The sequence below is a fragment of the Nesoenas mayeri genome (assembly GCF_963082525.1).
Source record: "Nesoenas mayeri genome assembly, chromosome: 6".
NCBI classification, from domain to species: domain Eukaryota; kingdom Metazoa; phylum Chordata; class Aves; order Columbiformes; family Columbidae; genus Nesoenas; species Nesoenas mayeri.
The window spans coordinates 32661618-32680265 of NC_137545.1; positions in this window are offsets into that span (position 1 = coordinate 32661618).

Genomic DNA, 18648 nt, shown 5'->3' on the forward strand with positions numbered 1-18648 from the left:
TGGCAACAGTAACATTTTAATTTATAGTAAAGAGAAGGCAAAGTTAAATCCATGACATGAAGTAAGAGTCAGATGACCTGAAAGCAAGGGAACACAAATGAGCTCCCTGGAGAGAAGAGGCTGTGATGGAACAAATAGAATAATACAGAGGAATGACTTGACACTATCACCAGAGCGACTGTATTTCACTTTTTGGGGGAAGAAATGAAATGAGTTTAAATTGGAACAACTGCTTTATTTTCCGAGAATTACATCTGAAGCCTCTGCTGCCTACAGACAAGTGATATACAATTGTTTCTCCCCCTGAAGCCAGGTACTATTAATTGCCAGTTTTCATATGTCACTCGACAAAGTCAGCAGATGTCATCAGACTTAATAGAGGCAGGCCTGAGTATACCCACTGAGTCTCACAGAAGTAGAAAGTTCCCTGTTTGCAGACAAAGAATTATGAAACATAAAAGTTGTGTTAACTCTGTGATACACCAGGAGGGAAGGAATCTTAAGCTGAGACACTTCTTGTTGCCCAGTAAGCATCCACACAGAGGTAAGATACACAGCACCTGGTAGTCACCTATTTGTTGGCAAATAAAATGAGCAGTGAAAAATTAGTTTTCAACAACACCATTAGGAGTTTTGATACTATATCAGAAACTGCTTTCCCTGCTCCTCTAACTCAAGCTCTGAGCCTAGAGGCTGTGTTTATTGGAAATTACTTCTGCCTTGAGACTGGAATATAAACCCAAGCACTGAACACCTTTATGGTGCTCCTAGATACATCTTACCTGAGGGACTGAAAACTTCCTTTGTAAATACAAGTGGGATTTTTTTCTCTGGAGACTATAGATACCTTTACAATTAAGTTATAATTTAAAGACTTGTTGTTTGGCACATCAGACATCACACTGAATGCTTTGTACGAAAACCAGATTTGAATGTAAAGTGAATTCAGGACTGTTGACAGCTTATCTACTAACTTCATACACAACCTTAGGCAATTCAGCTGAAAGATGAGCTCAAAACTCTGAGTTCCTATTACAACCTTTGCAGTATCTTGCCCTATTCTAACTTGCTTTAAACAGCTACATTAAAAAGCTTTACAGGACCCACTTATATGACAAAGTGCTATGGAGAGAGCTGTGCTCTACTGAAAAGTCTGGGTCTAAATGTGAGCAGGTTTTGAAAGTTTTAGCATTCAGTCCTCCACCCACTTATGTGATAACCTGTGTCTTGATAATGCAGCTTGTAGTGTCTGGTTTGGAAAATGAAATTCTCAGTGTAGTGGGAATGTGAATAACCTGGTAAAACTGAATATCTGTTCTCCTGTAGTATTTGGAACTCATGACCTGGAAAGCCATTCTGAGGACTTAAGAAGTTCATAGCACTTAGTTAATACGGTGACCTTCCATACCTGCATGGTTTTAATGAACTTAACTAAAAGCCATACGGTACCTACTCAGTGTGATATTCAGTTGCTTATAATTCAAATCAAAACCAACTGACTTTCAAATCTCATCCACTTTGGCTGCAGGGCTGTTTAAACTAAAAGATCAGGAGAAAAAAAATTTAATGAAATGGTTTTAGTCCTCTCAATCAAAATCTGAACTGCTTTTAAAAGCATATTTTCATCTTTAGGCAGAGACCAATTAGTTTAAATTTCAACCCTCCTTTTTGCAGATTTTCAGGCAGGAACTGAAAATAAGGTCTTATAAAAGAAACTGTATTGTAGCTTCACTTATGGTAGTTGTGACTGAATGACAAAGTCTTTCCTCTCCTAAGAAATAGGCCCGTTGGAACTGATACAGACAGATCCATGATCTTTGCAAAAACGTGCTTTCAGATTCCTAGACAGGATAGGTACAGTATCACAGGTTGAGACATTTCTCAACCACAAACCTGAAATATAACCCTAAACCAAAACAGGTCTGCCTGCTGCATTAGGAGAACATAGTTTAGATGTGTACATTGTAGCCATGTTCCCTCTTGAACTGCAACCTACCCATTGTGGCTTCCTGATGCAATGGAAGACCCCACATTAGGGCAACCTCCCTGTGAAGTGTGAAGAGATGGAGGTCTCCCACAGAGAGCCCTCTATGCTCTGTTCACTGCCTGATTCACTGAGGCAAGGCAGCTTCTCTCCCACAAAAAGAGAAGGGTGGTGGAAGCAATCCTGTTATGAAAGGGAATCTTGGGCCTAGGCTGAGCTGTCCTAAGAAGAGCTAGTAATAATGTGGAATATGAATATTCATTATTATTTTATCATTGGTAAACCTAAACACCAGGAAGAGGTTGGGTTGGTTGTTACTACGGTGTGTGGCCTGGTTTTGTTAAAAAAAAGTTGGACAAGGCAGCCACCCTTCTTTTTTTTTTTTTTTGCAGTACCTCAGCAAAGAGATTGAGGGATACCACAAACATTACACTGAGAGCAAGCTAAGAACACTGTCACATCAGACTGTACACTGCATGGCTTCTAACAGGGAGTGTCTGCTTCCCTTCACCGGCACAGCCAGGATGGCAATGAAGAAAAATGATTGCAGCAGAGTGGGCTAGTACACTAAAAGATTAGCTTTCTGCTTTGCATTTTCAGCAATTAAAAGCCCTATAACTTCTTCTCTGAAATATCACATCCTTCCTTCAGCTTGGCCATCACAACATGTAATGATGGTGTCTCAAATATAAGGCGCATCAGAACAGCAAGTGAGAGCATCACAGTGCCTTCTGAAGGCACGCAGTGTGACAGCACAGAACAGGGTGGTGGGAGTGGGCAGGGTCAGGTATTGAGCCACAGGTATTGAGCAGAGCACCATTATAATTCTTCTACTCAGATAATTCCAACTGCTTCCCATTTATACATATATGATTATATATTACTGGTTTATATTACTGATTATCTATTTTGTATTTCTTTTCCACACAAAGTTGTCCATCAGAAATACCTTTGCTAGATAAAAACCATATTTAGATATATATAATCAAAATACAATTAGGATATATTTCAAATTAGCATAACGTGCTGCAAAGTATTTGTATATTCAGTCTAGTCTAGTGGCCAAAAATATTCCATGAATTCTGGTCAACTATTATCAAGAATTCTATTTCTGCCAGAAAAGCTGAAAATTATCACTTGCTGACTAAGTCAATATGTTACCCTGCTGCTGTGCCATATGGCCCTGGATCCTGAGAAACAACACAACCCCATGAAGTGACATCCAAACTGGAGGAGTGGTTGATACACCAGAGAGCAGGGTTTCCATTCAGAAGGACCTCAACAAACTGGAGGAACAAGCTAGCAGGAGCCTCATGGAGTTCAACAAAGGCAAATGTGAAGTCTTGCATTGGGGTCAGAAGAAGCCCATGAGCCAGGCTGGGCAGCTGGAGTTTGGAGCCTGCAGAACAACAGCTACTGACAACATGGAGAGACTCAAGAGAAGGGCTGCTAAGACAGGGGACCAGAGTACTTGATGTACAAGGAGAGACTGGGGTAACGGATTTGTTTAGCCTGGGGATGAGAAGGCCAAGACAGGATATAATTGCAGTCTTCTGCTACTTTAATGCATGGGCAAAGACAAATTCAGGCTTTTCTCAGAGACATACAGCAAAAGGAAAAAAAGCAATAGTCATAAGCTGCAACAAGGGAAATACTGATGGGAAATATGGAAAAAAAGTCATCTCAGTGGGACCAGTGCATCACCGAGACAGGGGCCCAAAGGGGCTGTTCAATCTCCACCCTTGGAGATTTTCAGAAGTTGGCAAGGCTTGGTGCAGCTTGATCCGATTTTGAAGCTAGGCCTGCTTTGAGGAGAAGGTTAGACTACAGACCTCCAGATGTCCCTTCCAATCTAATTTTTTCTATGAATCTACAACATAAAATCCACTTCTCTAAGATACTAAATATTCTTTCCTTCAGCCATAAATGTGCTTGAAGCTTTGTCAGGGGTCAGCAGAATTGGCCTATTAGAACAGTGACCTATCTACATCTCAGCTATTATTTCATTTGCAAGGTAATCAGGTTAAGTGTGATCAATTATTTGATTGCCTATATATCATATTCAGATTGTCATGACAAGCTGAGATATATTAGGTTTGATTCTTCTCTCCTTTTCTTCAAAAATGTGAGATTCAACTGTGATAGGGAAGAAAAAAAGACAGAAAAACTGAAACTGTTTTCATCTGAACAATGAGTGGAACTGCTACATTTCATGTAAATATCATCACTGATCTATGATACAATCATTTCTACAGTCAGCAGGCCAAATCTCAGTAATATTCCTTCCTTGTCAAAACACTTAGGGTTACTCATACAAGTAAAGGTTTGTAGGCATGCAAATTAATTTGTAGTAAGATGGTTGAAGTTCTAAATCAAGTATTAAATTACTTCTATTGTACAAGTTTAACTTCATTTTCCAAGCTAGTCACATGCAACAGAGATGCAGTAATGTAGGTGTTCCAAATGCAGGAGTGATTAGCTGCCTGTGCCTTCTAAAACTAGATTTGTAAGTCAGATCATTGGAAAGATCAGCGGTTTGTGTCCTAGATGTCGTAGACCAGAGAGGTGGAATATTGGCAGAAGATTAGGTTTATTTTTGTATATGTGCTTGAAATATTTAGATAGACTAGGACAGAAACCAACTTGCAGGGTTATAAACCCCGATCCAAAAAAAGCAAAAAAAAGCCCATCTCAGTTGTTCAGGGAACATAAATATCGATTTATCCTTGAACAGTGGCCCAAAGTCCCATTAAAGTTCAAGGAAAAACAGTGGTATTCAAGCACTTGTTTAAAGGTAGGCATGTGCTTAAATGCACTGATGACATGGGGCACGTTTACTTGTATTTCCCTATGTATTATAACGAACAGGGAGCTACCACAAGGTTTGTTAATATTGCAGGCATTTCTGCATCTCCTTGTTTCCACACAGAAGCATACTGCTGACAGTTTTGATTTTGCCACAGAAGAAAAAGAGCATTCCAGTATGAATTGTCTGCCTGGGTCTGATGAAATCAGATAAATTAGCCACCAGTTTCTGCAGGGTCAGATTGGACTATAAACATGAATTCACATGAAAAAAATGTAGCTGCACCTTTAAGAGGCTTGAGTTGAAATGTACCAATCTCTGAATAATCTGATTGTGACAAATATATAAGCAGCCAGACTGATACCAGTCAGTACCTTTCCCTCCCTCAGGAGCTTTATCCTTTACTGTTTGCAGGTTTACCTGTTAATGCTCATCATGGTTATAGGCTTTGATTCAACAGCACTCATTAATCACTGCCTAAGAGCGCTGCATCAGGTAAGTAAACGTATCAGATGCTGAGCTGAAGCAGCAGTACTCACTTCAAACTGTCGTTTGCTCCTGACATAACAAGGGAAAAGATTATGCAGCCTAAGTACCAATAATTCTTCAGTACATGATTCAAAACAAGCTTTGGAGATCGGTGCCACTTTGCTACAAATGACGGCACTGGAGGTTCATGAAGTTCAGTGATCAGCACTGAAACCCACATCCTGTACCTCACTGCATGTCTTGCATTATAGTCACTTGGAGTTACCCAAAGGTGTTCAGTTGATGAGCCTGAATGATTAGAATTTGGATTCAGCTGCCAAAGTCTGGGAGTGTTTGAAAGCCAGGTCTGAATAATCACATCCTTTGATAGAGCCAGCTGTGAAGAGCAGCTGAAGGTCTTGAATTTATGAAAGTTCAGGTTCACTTTAATCCAGGTTATCACCTGTAATCCAGTCCTAATTCTTCCTCTGAATAGCAGGAGGAAGCCAGGAAAGATCTTTGCATAGGCATTCAAGCAATTAGCAGTTCAGTTTCCAGACAGTTAGTTTTGCTGATTCAGCACACACAGCAGTTTTCAAACTACAAACCATTGCTGTCACAGTGGCAAAGCATCTGTCTCAGAGCTGTGATGTCTTGCTGCTGCTTGGAGCTCAGGTCAAGATTCATTTAAAATTTCCAGATGCCTTTTTTTGTTTTGTTTTGGCCAGCTAGACTCCTAAATAAGCATACTTGTTTGATGTCTTTCTGCATCAGGTGTCTCTGATGAGAATCCAGCTATGACCAAGCTTTCAGCCAATGCTGAAAACAAGAGGGCAACAAACAAGTGAAAGGAAAGAACCAATATGCAGAATGACCTGGAGAGAAAGCTACATATCTGCATGCAACGGTAAAAGAGTCTACAACAACAACTGTAAAGTCCCAATGCGAAGCAGATGCGCACCTCCCTTTGAGGGAAGCTCAGTCTCACATTGTTTCCTATAGTCACTCTAATTTTGCTCCACTATTTTTATGGTAGCTCCTGTGCATGTTGGAAAAATAGTGAGAAAAGGACTAGGATACTGGAAGGAACAACAGAATACATGAAGGATCTGAGGAAAAGATTGTGGCAATACAATGTTCAAAAAACACAAAGTTCATGCATTACTAGTTATGTCTGCCATGTGGTTTCAGCGAGAGATAGTATTCTTCACACACAATGTCCAAACTGTTCAGTATTGGATCATGCAGCAGCTGCTGTTTTGAGGCCCAGAAATGGCTGCACTACAGCGGCAGGCAAAGCTCCTGGAGTGCTTGGGCGTTTTGCTAGGTAGAAAGGAGTTAAAAGTATATAAAGAAATATGTTTCTAATTTTTTACCTTTTACACAGATGTATGCTTTATGGGAAGGGCGTGATACTGCTAATGCAACCTTCTCTTTAAGTCTCACCCAGGAATTCTTTAAGGTCGCCAATTGTAGTCTGTGTGCCTTGAAGAACCACATTTTTCTACTCAAACTGGGAATGGCAGCAGGCCAGCTGGTATGAATGACAGCTTTCTTTCCATGTTGACATGCTGTAGCTTTTGTACGGATGTTGTCTAAACTCATACGTGCGTTGCCACGGGATTCCATGCCCTGCTTATTGTTTGCTGTGCTGATACACTGGCACATCCAGAGGTGATTTTTTACATGTCATCAGAAATGTTATTACACTAGATTGTTTTTGTAAGTACAAGCGACTACCTAAGTGATGGAGGATTCCTGTCTCCTATGCATGCAAGAATAGAAAGGGAGGGCAGGGGAGAGAGAACAAAGGCTATGTACCAGATAAAAGAGCACGAAACCTGAATTAATTTGTGGAAGCAATAACATTTTTGTCAGTTATTCCTCTTTCCTGAAAGATAGAACCTCACTGACTGAAAGATGCTCAGGTCAGATATGCTTTCATTTGTCAACAGCGAAGTTGGCGTAGCCCTTGTAAAATCTAAAATCACATGCCCTTCACACACAGTTTTTTTCATGGCTGTACTCAGCCTAGAGTATAGGAATGGTCATATGTTATCAACTTGGCAATCTATTCAGATCAGTATCCTCTCTAATAGTGGTTTAAGAGGGTAGTTCCATAATCTGATATGTATATTTTTTCTTTGCTTTAAATCTCAAATTAATCCCTTGAGAGACTCAATTCTTCCCTGGAGCACACACCTTAAAATCTCTCTGATAAGGGGCATAAATTACGCCAAATCTGGGCAATCTTGCTATAACATAGCTGACCAAACCTTCTGCAATCTCTTCAAGTTTTTGGTCTCAGTGGCTTCCTGTGATAATACATTCCACAGGTGAAGTACACACTTAGTAGAAATGCTTAATTTTATCAGATGCCGAAAGCCTGGGGCTGGAGCTGCCCCGCTGTTCCGCTGCCTTGTTCCCCAGCAGGGCGGCCATGTCCTAGCACCCCCTGCTGCCCCCAGACCCCAGGGAGCTGCCAGCTCTTACGGCTCCCCAGCACCCATTCCTTGTGAAGCAGCACCACAAAGTTGGCTTTTTCTTCCCCTCCACAAGTCTTTTTTATGAAATCCACACAGAAACCTCCTACTAATAATCCCCTTCTCCCCCTCTGCCAGCTGGCAGCCATCTCAGCGCTGACTCTTGCCCTGAGCAGGGTGTTCCCAATAGCCACTCCGCCAAGCAGGGCTGATCCCCTCAGGTGTTCCAGACTCCAGGGGCTGTGTTCAGTAGCGTTCCCTTCAGCTCGTCCAGCAGCACCCCAACATCTTTCTGTCCCTTCATGACTGATGAGAACGCCCATGCGTCAAGTGAGGGATGACAGGGACACAGTGCCCATCCAGAGAGCTCCTGTCACACTCAGGAGGGACAGTCTCAAGTTTGCCCCCATCAAAAAAAACAGGAGACCCTTTCATAGGTTCTCTAAATTATTTATAAATGTAAATGTGAAGCTCTGAACACCACAGTATTCCCATTGTCCCAAAGAAACCCGTGCCTCCAGGCCTTACCTCCTCCCAGGCCACTGACGAGCTCCTAACATGGCATCAGGACACAGCTCTGCCATCCCCGTTGATGGTAGTCCTCTCTTCACCACCGCCTTGCACCATGAGGGTGCCATACCAAGTCTTGAGGTAAAGGCGTTGCTGGGCGGGCTTGAAGGAAGCTCCCCAGCTCACAGTTTTCAGAGGAAAAGCCGTTATCACACGTGCAGCTGCCATGCTGGGCTCCACCTCAGGGCAGCTTTCCACCTCAGGGCAGCTTCCCTCCTCAGGGCAGCTCCTCTCAGGGACGGGCAGCCCTGCCAGCTCAGCTATACCCTCGTGTGGGGCATCTCCAGTTAATTTTGCTCATCCTTTTCGTCAGTCAGCACAGATAACAGCATCACTGTGTTCTTCCCTTAAAAATTTAGCCACATTTCGGCTGCAGTGGCCAGAGTTGTCACCCCGCCGAGCGTGAATGAGGCTGGGCTCTGCATGGGTCGTCCTTCAAGCAGAGAGGGTACATGGCATTGCTCTCCAAGGCCTGGGTTTGGTTTCAAATGGCGGCACAGAATGTCTTCACTGAAGGTTTTCACGATGCAAAAAGGTAAAAATAGATTGATTTTACTCAGGGAACAGACACACAGAGAAGAGATGTTTTTCACAAGAAGTGAATCCAGCTCTTCTCAGTCATGCACTAAAGCCATAGCTACAAGCTCATCCTTTCTCTTTGGTGGCAGCTATCTAAATAAATGTGTTTTCTCTAGTACATTGTGCTCTGTGCTGAGGCTGTCAGCTCATTGTAACTGCTCTAGAGTCAGGTTTTGTTCTGTTTTTAAATAAGAAACAAATTCATCTGTGAGCAATAGATTAATAGCCAGCATGGATTTGGGCCAATATACTTGAATACATTCATGAAATTTCACTTTATCCTTGGTGTCTTATCTTCAAGAATACTCTAAATTTACAATTCTTTCTTTTATCTTCATTATGTTTCGCTTGGTTGTAAACACACATAATATATCCTGATTTGGTTTGCATGTTGATTTTCTTTCTCAGGAAAATAGATAAATAATTAATTGGTGAATAAAAGATGGACTGATGTTGGAATTATGCCAGATCTAACATTGAGCCTTCTCTGTTTCTTTATTATCTTTTAGGGAAATAGAAATGAAACAAAGAAACAAGAATGTTTAAAGCATGTAATAAAATCTGCCCTGTAACAAAGAGTGTTCAGGAATACTCCTTCCTTTCCAAAAGTACCTTTGGTTTGTTTGATACAGTATTGTTGTCAAATGCATTGAGGTTGTTTTGAAAGAATGACAAAACAATGTCATTTGTATAATAATTAAATGTAGCTGTCTACAACTGCCGGTCAGGATCAAGTTTGAAAATCTCAGCAGCAGAAGCACAACAAATTCCTGCCACTTAAACCAAAAAAGGAACTTCTTTACCTAGAAATGAGTAACAGGCTATTACAGTCTCTGCAGCCAGCCATGAAAGGGAAGCATTCGGTACACTGCAATTATGCCATGCATCATAACCTCTGGGGTTATGTGCACAGTAAATGCAGATTGATCATTATTAACATCCAATTTTTCTGAAGAATCAGCTTAAGTACCTCACATAATAGAAAATAAACTCATTAGAAGATGATGACATATGAAAATTGGAAGGCTAGGTTTCTTTTTTTTTTCAATAACTCGGTATCTCTTCTGTTATTTCCTCTATTGTCTCATTGAGAATTCTTGGTTAGAGCTGCTTGGAAAAAGGGGCAGTTAAGGAGCTTTGTCTTAGATAGAATAGTCTGAAATAATAGAATCATAGACTGACAGAATGGTTTGGGTTGCAAGGGACCTTAAAGATCATCTAGTTCCAACCACCCTGCGATAGGCAGGGACACCTTCCTCTAGACCAGGTTGCTCAAAGCCCCATCCAACCTGGCCTTGAACACTTCCAGGGATGGGACATCCACAGCTTCTCTGGGCAGCCTGTTCCAGTGCCTCACCACCCTCAAGACAGTGAAGAAGAAAAATACTTCAATTCCTACACATAGCTGCACCATCTCCTGGGAACTGTAGTCCAGATGCTGCAAAATAGTCTTTTTCAGTGCAGGCTGGGTTCCCTGTCGTAACTAAGCAGATCAACATACCCTCCTCTTTCACTTTATTTGTACAGGGAAATGGTGCATCGCAGCAGTCACATGGCCACAACACACCAAGACAATACAACGCAAGAAGAAGAGTATAAGACAATCAAAGTAAGTATATGAAAGACTTCAATAATGTTACAAAATGGTAATATCTAGGGTTATGGTCACTGATTCAGCTGCAATTTTCTGCAGAAAACAAGTACCATCAACCAGAAATATTTTCAATTAAAATAGTTTTGTCAAAAGCTCAGCTCTCCACCAAAAAAGAGACTATAACTGTACTTTTTTTGTCAGATTTGCTGTTGCTAGATTGAGCAGACACTGCTTCTGCCTGCTTCTCTCTCAGCCCCCTGTGGATCAGACTAAATGACAGGGGCTGCTTCCTCTAATTCTCATACAGGAATTGCAGTGCTGAGATGTGTTTATGATCATGATCATGCCTTATAGCAGAGATTGCCTCCCCAAAAGCTTAATGGAAAAGACTTGTTGAGAGAAAAGAAACAATTTTTTTTCTCAGAAAAAGTCTAGAGGAGAAAACAACCTTCTCTAGATTCTGGCACAATAGGTTAAGTATCATTTAGCAAGCATACAGAAAAAGGCATGCCTGGCTTCTTTCCTGAGGTACAAATCCATGCCTAAATAGGCACTCTGAAGGGAGAAGGGTTTTGTGGGAGGCTGTTGTTCAGGAGAATTCAGAGGAACCCAGTATAGTGTGTTTGCTTCCCAGGAAACTGGCATAATATTGAAAATGAAGCAATGAAAATGAATCAAATCTGCTGGAAACAGCAATGTGATAGAAGGAAGAAAGGTAATAAAGTAATTAGAGTGCTAGCCTGTAGTTTTAGAGATTTCAGTATCCTAAAATGCCACAGACATCCTGCATCAGTCTCTTAAACTTAGATCTTCTAAGGCGGGGCTGTCAGACTCATTTTCACCAAGGGCTGCATCAGCCTCACGGTTGCCTTCAAAGGGCCAAAGGTGATATACAGTCCTAAAATCACATTTGGCCCTTTGAAGGCAACCGCAAGGCTGATGCGGCCCCCGGTGAAAATGAGTTTGACAGCGCTGTTCTAAGGGATCTAACACCTATGATGTTGATCTTATTAATAACATAAACACATTCAAATAGTTCTGGGTCCAAAATTAGAATGTCTAATAGGCTTTTTATAACTTAGATTAGCATAATGCTCCTAGCTTGTAAGCTCCCTGCATCACTGTTACATTAAATTTGATGGGATGAGTAAATCAAAAGTGTTCATTACCAGTCCTAAAAAGTTTGATAGGATTCAGGATTTTGAATGTGAGGATCTCAGCCTAGTTAATGTAATAGCAACAAGGCCAGTGATTTTGGCTAACTAAGCAAAACTCTTACTAAAAAAATGCTAAAGAGAGTGTCACGGTTGAGACGAACAAACGACATGGACCAAATTCTTTCAAGATGAAAGTAATAGATGCCATTTATTGCTACAAGTGCATTTTTATACAATTCTACCAGTTCATGTGTCTTTTCACTATTGGTTACAAGTTACAGCACTAACATCTCATTGGTTAATTTTTCTATCATCCATGTTATTCTTCTATCCCCTTCTCTCTCGCGGGTACATCTCTCCTCTCTCCGGATACTCCTTTACTCCCATCCTTCTCAAGGGTAAATCTTAATATCTCAAGGCTGATCTCTACTCTCATATTTTCTGTCAAGGATTCCACAGACTCGCTGCAGTTTCCCACAAGAGAGAAAGATGTATAAGAAATAGATGGGAAAGAAAAAAGATCTAGAAGAAAGTGACAATAGGAACTTAGTCCTTGTTCGGGTCGTAGCCAAATCTGGCAACAGTAATTGAGTCCTCTCGGTCTTCCTCTACAGCCTGGCGTGCTCTGACTTTGATGCTCCAGTAGAGCATGGGTGGATTTCAGCACACAGAAGGTGATGTAGGAATTAGCCATTAAAAAATGCCTCACTCCCTTTAGCATATTTCCTTTCACAACCATCTTGATTCCCCTTCAGTCTTTTTATTTAAAAGCCCTTCTGAAGAGTTGAATAGCTGATCCCTCTATTATTTTAACAGTAAACAGATGTGAGGTTAATCTAGCACATTTTTTCCTAGTTTTGTTTCCTTCTTCCTTACCACAAATGATTTTAGTAGTACAATTAGGCTTTTTTGTTTAGATTAATTCAGGCCCTTCTGTTGCTTTTTATAAACAAATCTTTGTTACCTTGGGCAACTTAGCATATTGGCCATAAGGAATAGTTACAATCATCTTTTTCATCTATGTTTGTATAGCAGCTAACATAATAGATCCAAGCTACATGACGGTGTCTCTGCAGAGCTATCACAATGTAAATAATTAATAATAACAGTTGTTTAACACTTGAATGGGACTCTGTTGTTTGTAAACAAAGAACATTTATTTTCTCTGCATTGCTTATTACAAAAAACCATAAAACTACTCCAAAGGAAGGAAGCTGTTCTACTCATACACTTGGTGAAGTATATGAGGAAACTCAGAACCCAGCAACACATCAAAAGTGAAAGGTCAATGGTTTTTTAAATTATTTCAAATATATTACTAGTAATGTAGGCAAATAAATGTGATATTTATGTTAACAAATTCATCTGCCAAAATGCAATTATAAACCAAGTAGTCCTTGTGGTAGTATTGTCCCCATGATAAGAGAATAAAATAAACAGCTTTAAAAAGAATTAAATTTAAAAGGGCATTTTACTAATGTATGTAAATAAAATTACAATAGCAAAACCATATCAGAAGTCAGCTGCGCTTCTTCCACACAACAAGGAGCATGAGTCAACATTGCAGAAAAAATAATTTATTTTGCTGAGTTTCTTTATGTAATCTTCCTTGCATATAGTGTAGTATTTAGGTATTAACACAGCATATATCCAACAGATTTTGATTAAAGTTGTGGTTTTGTAATTTCAGCAGATTTGAGAGTCATGATTTTCCTTTGCTTAAGTCATATTGTCCCTCTTGTGGTACAGATGGCTGAGTGTTTTGATTTATGTAACCCAAGTAAATCCATGTTCCTTATGAAGACAGTATGTCTATATGCCAATTAGAGAAAAGGTCCTTGCCCTCAAACTCTTCCTGTATGAAGAATATTCAAACAAATCCATTCCCACTTAAAAGTTCGGCACTTATGAATGCACAGCCAAATGGATATTATTGTGACAGGGAAAAGCACAAACCTGAGAGATTTGCGGTAAGACAGAATCCATACATCACACAGAGTTGAATGTTTCCATTTCTGTCTTTTCTGACCGTTTCAAGACTGAATAAAGAACAAATGCAAAATACACATTACTATAACAACGTTGCAATACACTGGCACCAAGGGCTTCTAATCAGATCAGAACCCCATGGTGGCAAATGCTATCTAATGAAAAGGAGATTCCTCTTCCAAAGAGATGCCAACAGAATAGAAGAGCTTATAGCTTAGAGCTCTTGACTTGGGAAGTTTACTAGAAGAACAAAAGTGTCTGGTAATTCCTCATTTAGACAGATCCACTGAATCCAGGATTGTTCACGTTCTCCTCACAGTAGGCTTTAAGCATAAGCAAGTCGAGAAAATATCTCAGCTTTTTTTCACTTCTGGGTGCCCTGCAGACATGGTCTATCAAATCCCCACCCACACAGAGGAGCTGCAGCCCAGCTGCAGTAACTCCCTGTTACTTATGGCACTAATATATATGTAGCCTTCTTCCACAGTGTGGCATGGGGCTCAGATAGACTGTGCGCAAAGTGAGATAAATTCTTACACATGGGAACTCACAATGGAGCAGATCTCGTGCCTGTGGGAGGCAGAAGCTTTTGGCTCCTTGGCCTGTTACAGAGCGTTTTGGGCATGCTTGGAACAGTGTGTCCAGCTGAAGACTTTACACAGGGTCTGGGAATTTGGCAACAAGAAGTTAAAAAAGGGGAATCTGGTTATCTTTTTTTTTTTTTTTCCACTATAGTGGCAAGACTCCATTTTTAAATGATGCTTAGGACCTTGCATTTTCTATCTTTCCATAGTAACATCTCAGACACGTGCCATGTCACTGTGTCCCATGCTAGTTGCCCAGATATACTGCTTTCATAAACCCAGAGAGCTATAGCACACTTCAAATCTGCAGTGTTTTTCACCATCACCCTGTATTTCTTAGGTCACATTTGCTGCATTGGCTTGCACTTTTAGTGCTACCATTTGCTGCTTGTCATTGACAAGCACTTTAAGCAGGTGCTCAGTTTTTGTGCTGTATAAGTGACAGAAGGGAGGAAAAAAACAGCGTCCATTTCGGCTGTGTTCCTTCTGCGGCGCACATGCGGAAATGAGCTTGGGGTGACCCCGTCAGCCTCAGCTAAACCTCATTCTATTGCTTTTTACAAGTTCAGCTGGACAAAGCCTTATTTGTGCCTCAGTGCTGTCCCCCTCTTATATTTCACAGACTTCACTGTCTGCACAGATCTACTTTCAGTAGCTGGTTATTACTATGCTATCCTTCCTCTTATTTTTTTATATATATTGCTTTTTTTCTGGGTTGCTGCCAAGACACAACTTGTTTAAAAAATAAACCAAACGCAGATCCTGGCTTATGTCATCCTAATAACCTCAACTCCATGGTTTTGTCTCTAGGGTCTACAGCTCATGACATCAAGTCACTTCATAAAATGAAATCGGGTTTGATGGCTCATAGATTTTGCTCCAAAACCCCTGAAATTAACTAACTGCCCACTAACTGCAATTGTCTTCAGCTCCATCCTTTGAGCTATACTGGAGTCACTTGGTAAGATCTTATAATTCCTGTGAAAAGAAAACGCGTTAAGTCTTGTAGCAGATTTCACCAGCAGTTCTCAAAGCACTTCACTGGCAAGAAAAAGTAACATTATCTCCATTTTATGTGTCTTTAACACATTTTTGCATAGGCTTGACAGAATGTTTTTGAATGCATTCTTGTCTTGTCACTGCTCGTTTCCTCCAAAACTGTTTTCTTAGATGAACAAGCATCTGTTAATATTTGACTGTATTTTTTTTTTCCACAATCCCCTTCCTCTTTCAGTGCACAGGATAGAAAATGCTCAGCTCATGAGTAGCTCTTCATATTTGGATTTAACCTCCATGAACCATATATGCCCCTTGACTCTTTCTTGTATGCTACTCAGACTTTGCTTTGACGTGAGTTATATTCTTTATCACAAGGTCTTTTCTGTGTTTTTTATCATTAAAGAGCCTGGGTGCTTCACGCCTGTTGAGAAGTTTGTCTTTCCAATATATAGTAGGACAAAAGAGGATGCCCTTCCACTTCATAGACAGGGAATACAAGGTTGAGTTTCGTATTCTGAGTGTACAGGCTAACTGTCTAAGATCTACTATTTCAGAGTAGTCAGCTGCACAGAGTGTTAAGTACTCGCTGCACTGCTCCTATTGAATTCAGTTTCTCTTATGAGCACTCAGCACTTCTGCAAATCTGATCAGATACCAAGTTGGAGACTCGCAGACAGAGCTACGAACATTTAGAGATAATGTGGGAAATTTTTCATTTAAGCAGTTTGCCCAATGTTATAGAGGTCACATTGCATTAATAGCAAGACCATCTTTTTCCTTCCAGTTATCTCCTGCCTTTAATTATATATCTTTCAACTATTGTAACAAACAGGTTAGGCAATCTGGAGGGGGCGGGAAATGTAGTTAAAAACTCCATCTCACGAACCATGTTCAAGGAGGCTAGTACAGTTTTTCAAGCTTTCTTATTGTAGCATTTCCTAACTTTTGGGTGAGTGACTTTGTTCCCTCTGAACAGAGTTTGTATGCATGTGATTTCTTAGTTGTTGGCAGTTTGTTTTAATAAAAGCAATCAAGACAAAAAAAAAAAAAATCTGTTCTGCAGGTTATATTGTATCTTTGACATCAGTAAAATTCAACATTCCCATCCTGAGAGATGAGACACCAGAGTTAACTCATAGAAATAGCAAATTGCCATCTGCAGATCAGTATGTTGATCTGCTACTTACTGAGAGCAGAAACCTGGGAATCTAATGGCTCTGGGGGAGTGTGTGTCTACAGCTTCTTCTGACCCACTAGCTCCTGTCTTTTTACCTTAAGCTTGATCCACCAGTTTTGAAAATGAGTTTTCCTCATTCAACCTATCATGCAGTCTTAGACTCTGTCCTCAATGTCCTTATGCCATCACAGATGACTCATCCACCCATTAATTTTGCTCACCATCCCAGCTGCATCTCTACACAGTCTCTCTTAGATCTGCCCTTCACTCTGGTTCCTGGTTGTGTTCCTTGCTCAGCCTGATCTCCCACAGATTCACTCTAGTTCTTATCTGATCCTGCAGCTACTTGTCAAGCCTACATGCTCCAAAAAGGCCAAAAATAAAGTTAAAGCAAAGACGCTACTGTCCAAAATCCAAAGGGTTACCTGCACATGCAGAGATACTGGCTTTGGCTGCATCTGGCTGCAGTCTCAGGCTGACTGTTCTGCTCAGCGTTTTCCCAAAGGCAGGGGGAAGTGATGGAGAGGTGCTGCCTGAAGCTCCTGATGGTGCTTCTAAATCCCAAGGAACTATGTAATCTGGCTGTCCCAGGACAATACTGCAATTCCAGAGACTTAGGATGAGTCCCAGGGGGAGAAAAATTTTTCAGCTTCAGCAAAAATCAGTCTGATAAGTTTTTTTGAGAAGCGAAGCATGAGGATACCCTTGATAATGAAAATATAGACAGGAATTCACCTGGCTGTCAAGAGTTCTCTCCCAATGTTGTTATACAGCTGCAAGGATTTCATTATTGTGTTACAGTACCTAGAGCCATACAGAGGTATTGCTAAGCATCTTAAAAAACTGGATGTATTCTTAAAGGAAGGTGTAGGAGAGCAATCAAATCTTACTGTGATGGTCCATTCTCAACACAGACCTTTCAAGAGGGTTTCACTGTGCAACCTGTTTGCAAATCTTGGTTTCACAAGCAGCAGCTGAGTTACCACCTGTCACCAGGAGAAAAATAATACTTTATAAAGATATTAACAGTTGCCAGACCCTTGTGACAGGACCTAAAAGATAATTTAGGTTTCCTAACTCCTGGTTTTGGCCCCCCTTCAATGATCTGTTCGTTCCTGCAGTGGAAGAGCCAAGACTGCATATTTTTCTGACACTGAGCTCCTTCCATTCCTACCGACTTATGCAGGAGATCAACTCCATACTCAAGCTGAGACCCAGCTGCACACCAGACTCCTCCTTCTCCAGGAAACCTACTCGCACACAGCAGCTGGGGGCCATGGTGTACTCTAAGAGGTGCTGGCCAGGCTGTCCAGAGGAGCTAGTACTCAGGGCACACCATAAAACATATCAAAAGGGAAATGTCGTTGCAGCCTCAGTCATGGCGATGATGAGCTTGTGCTATGTGGACAACCAGCTTAAACACCAGGAGCACATCGGCTTCCTGCACAACCCTCTTCACAGATTGTGCACTGTTGTTTTTTTCTCACTCTTCTCTGTTGATGTTTCAGTGGTGTTCACTACTGCTCTCCTCTGCCTCTCTTTCCATGGCACTCTACCTTTTGCCCATTCTGATTTCTTCCTTTTATTCGCACTATTTTTTCTCTCTGCCTCCTCTGTTTCCCTGTTGTTTCTCAGTTGGTTTTCCTCCTTCCTTTACTTACTTTGCTCCCCGACAGCTGGGGGTTGAGCCAAAGTCAATCCATTACCTTCAAAGAGTTTAGGATCAAGGTCTTATTCCCACTTGCTTCCCTGCTTCTTTTACGATCTCTTTTCCCACGCAGTGTTCTCTGTAGTGTTTCCCCACTAAAAGATGGGTTACTGCAATATGTAAGGAAGGAAAGAAGTTTAGAGAGAGAAAATCCTAAGGACCTAGTAAATTCCTTACTGAATTACTAAATTGCTATTCTGGCTGCACAACTGCAGCAAGCTAAAGGATTTGATCATAAGGTTGGAGTTTAGCTTCATCACAGCACAGCTTTTTTCGTATGGCTGTAAGTAGTGGTCCTTTCGAAAACAAGGTCTTTCAGGAAGAAAATCCCTCTCATTAAAGTTTGCTGCATTGCACATGGTATCTAGTGACTGCATAGTCATGTGCTTAATTGTGGCTGCTGATCATGAGCTCAAACAGGCAGTACTTAATTGCACAAATTAATTCCAGGAAAACTGAAAAATGGAGAAAAAAACCCCCATATTGACTGGATATTTACTAATATTATATAAAATCATATAAATCCACACAAAGAATCTGTATAATATAT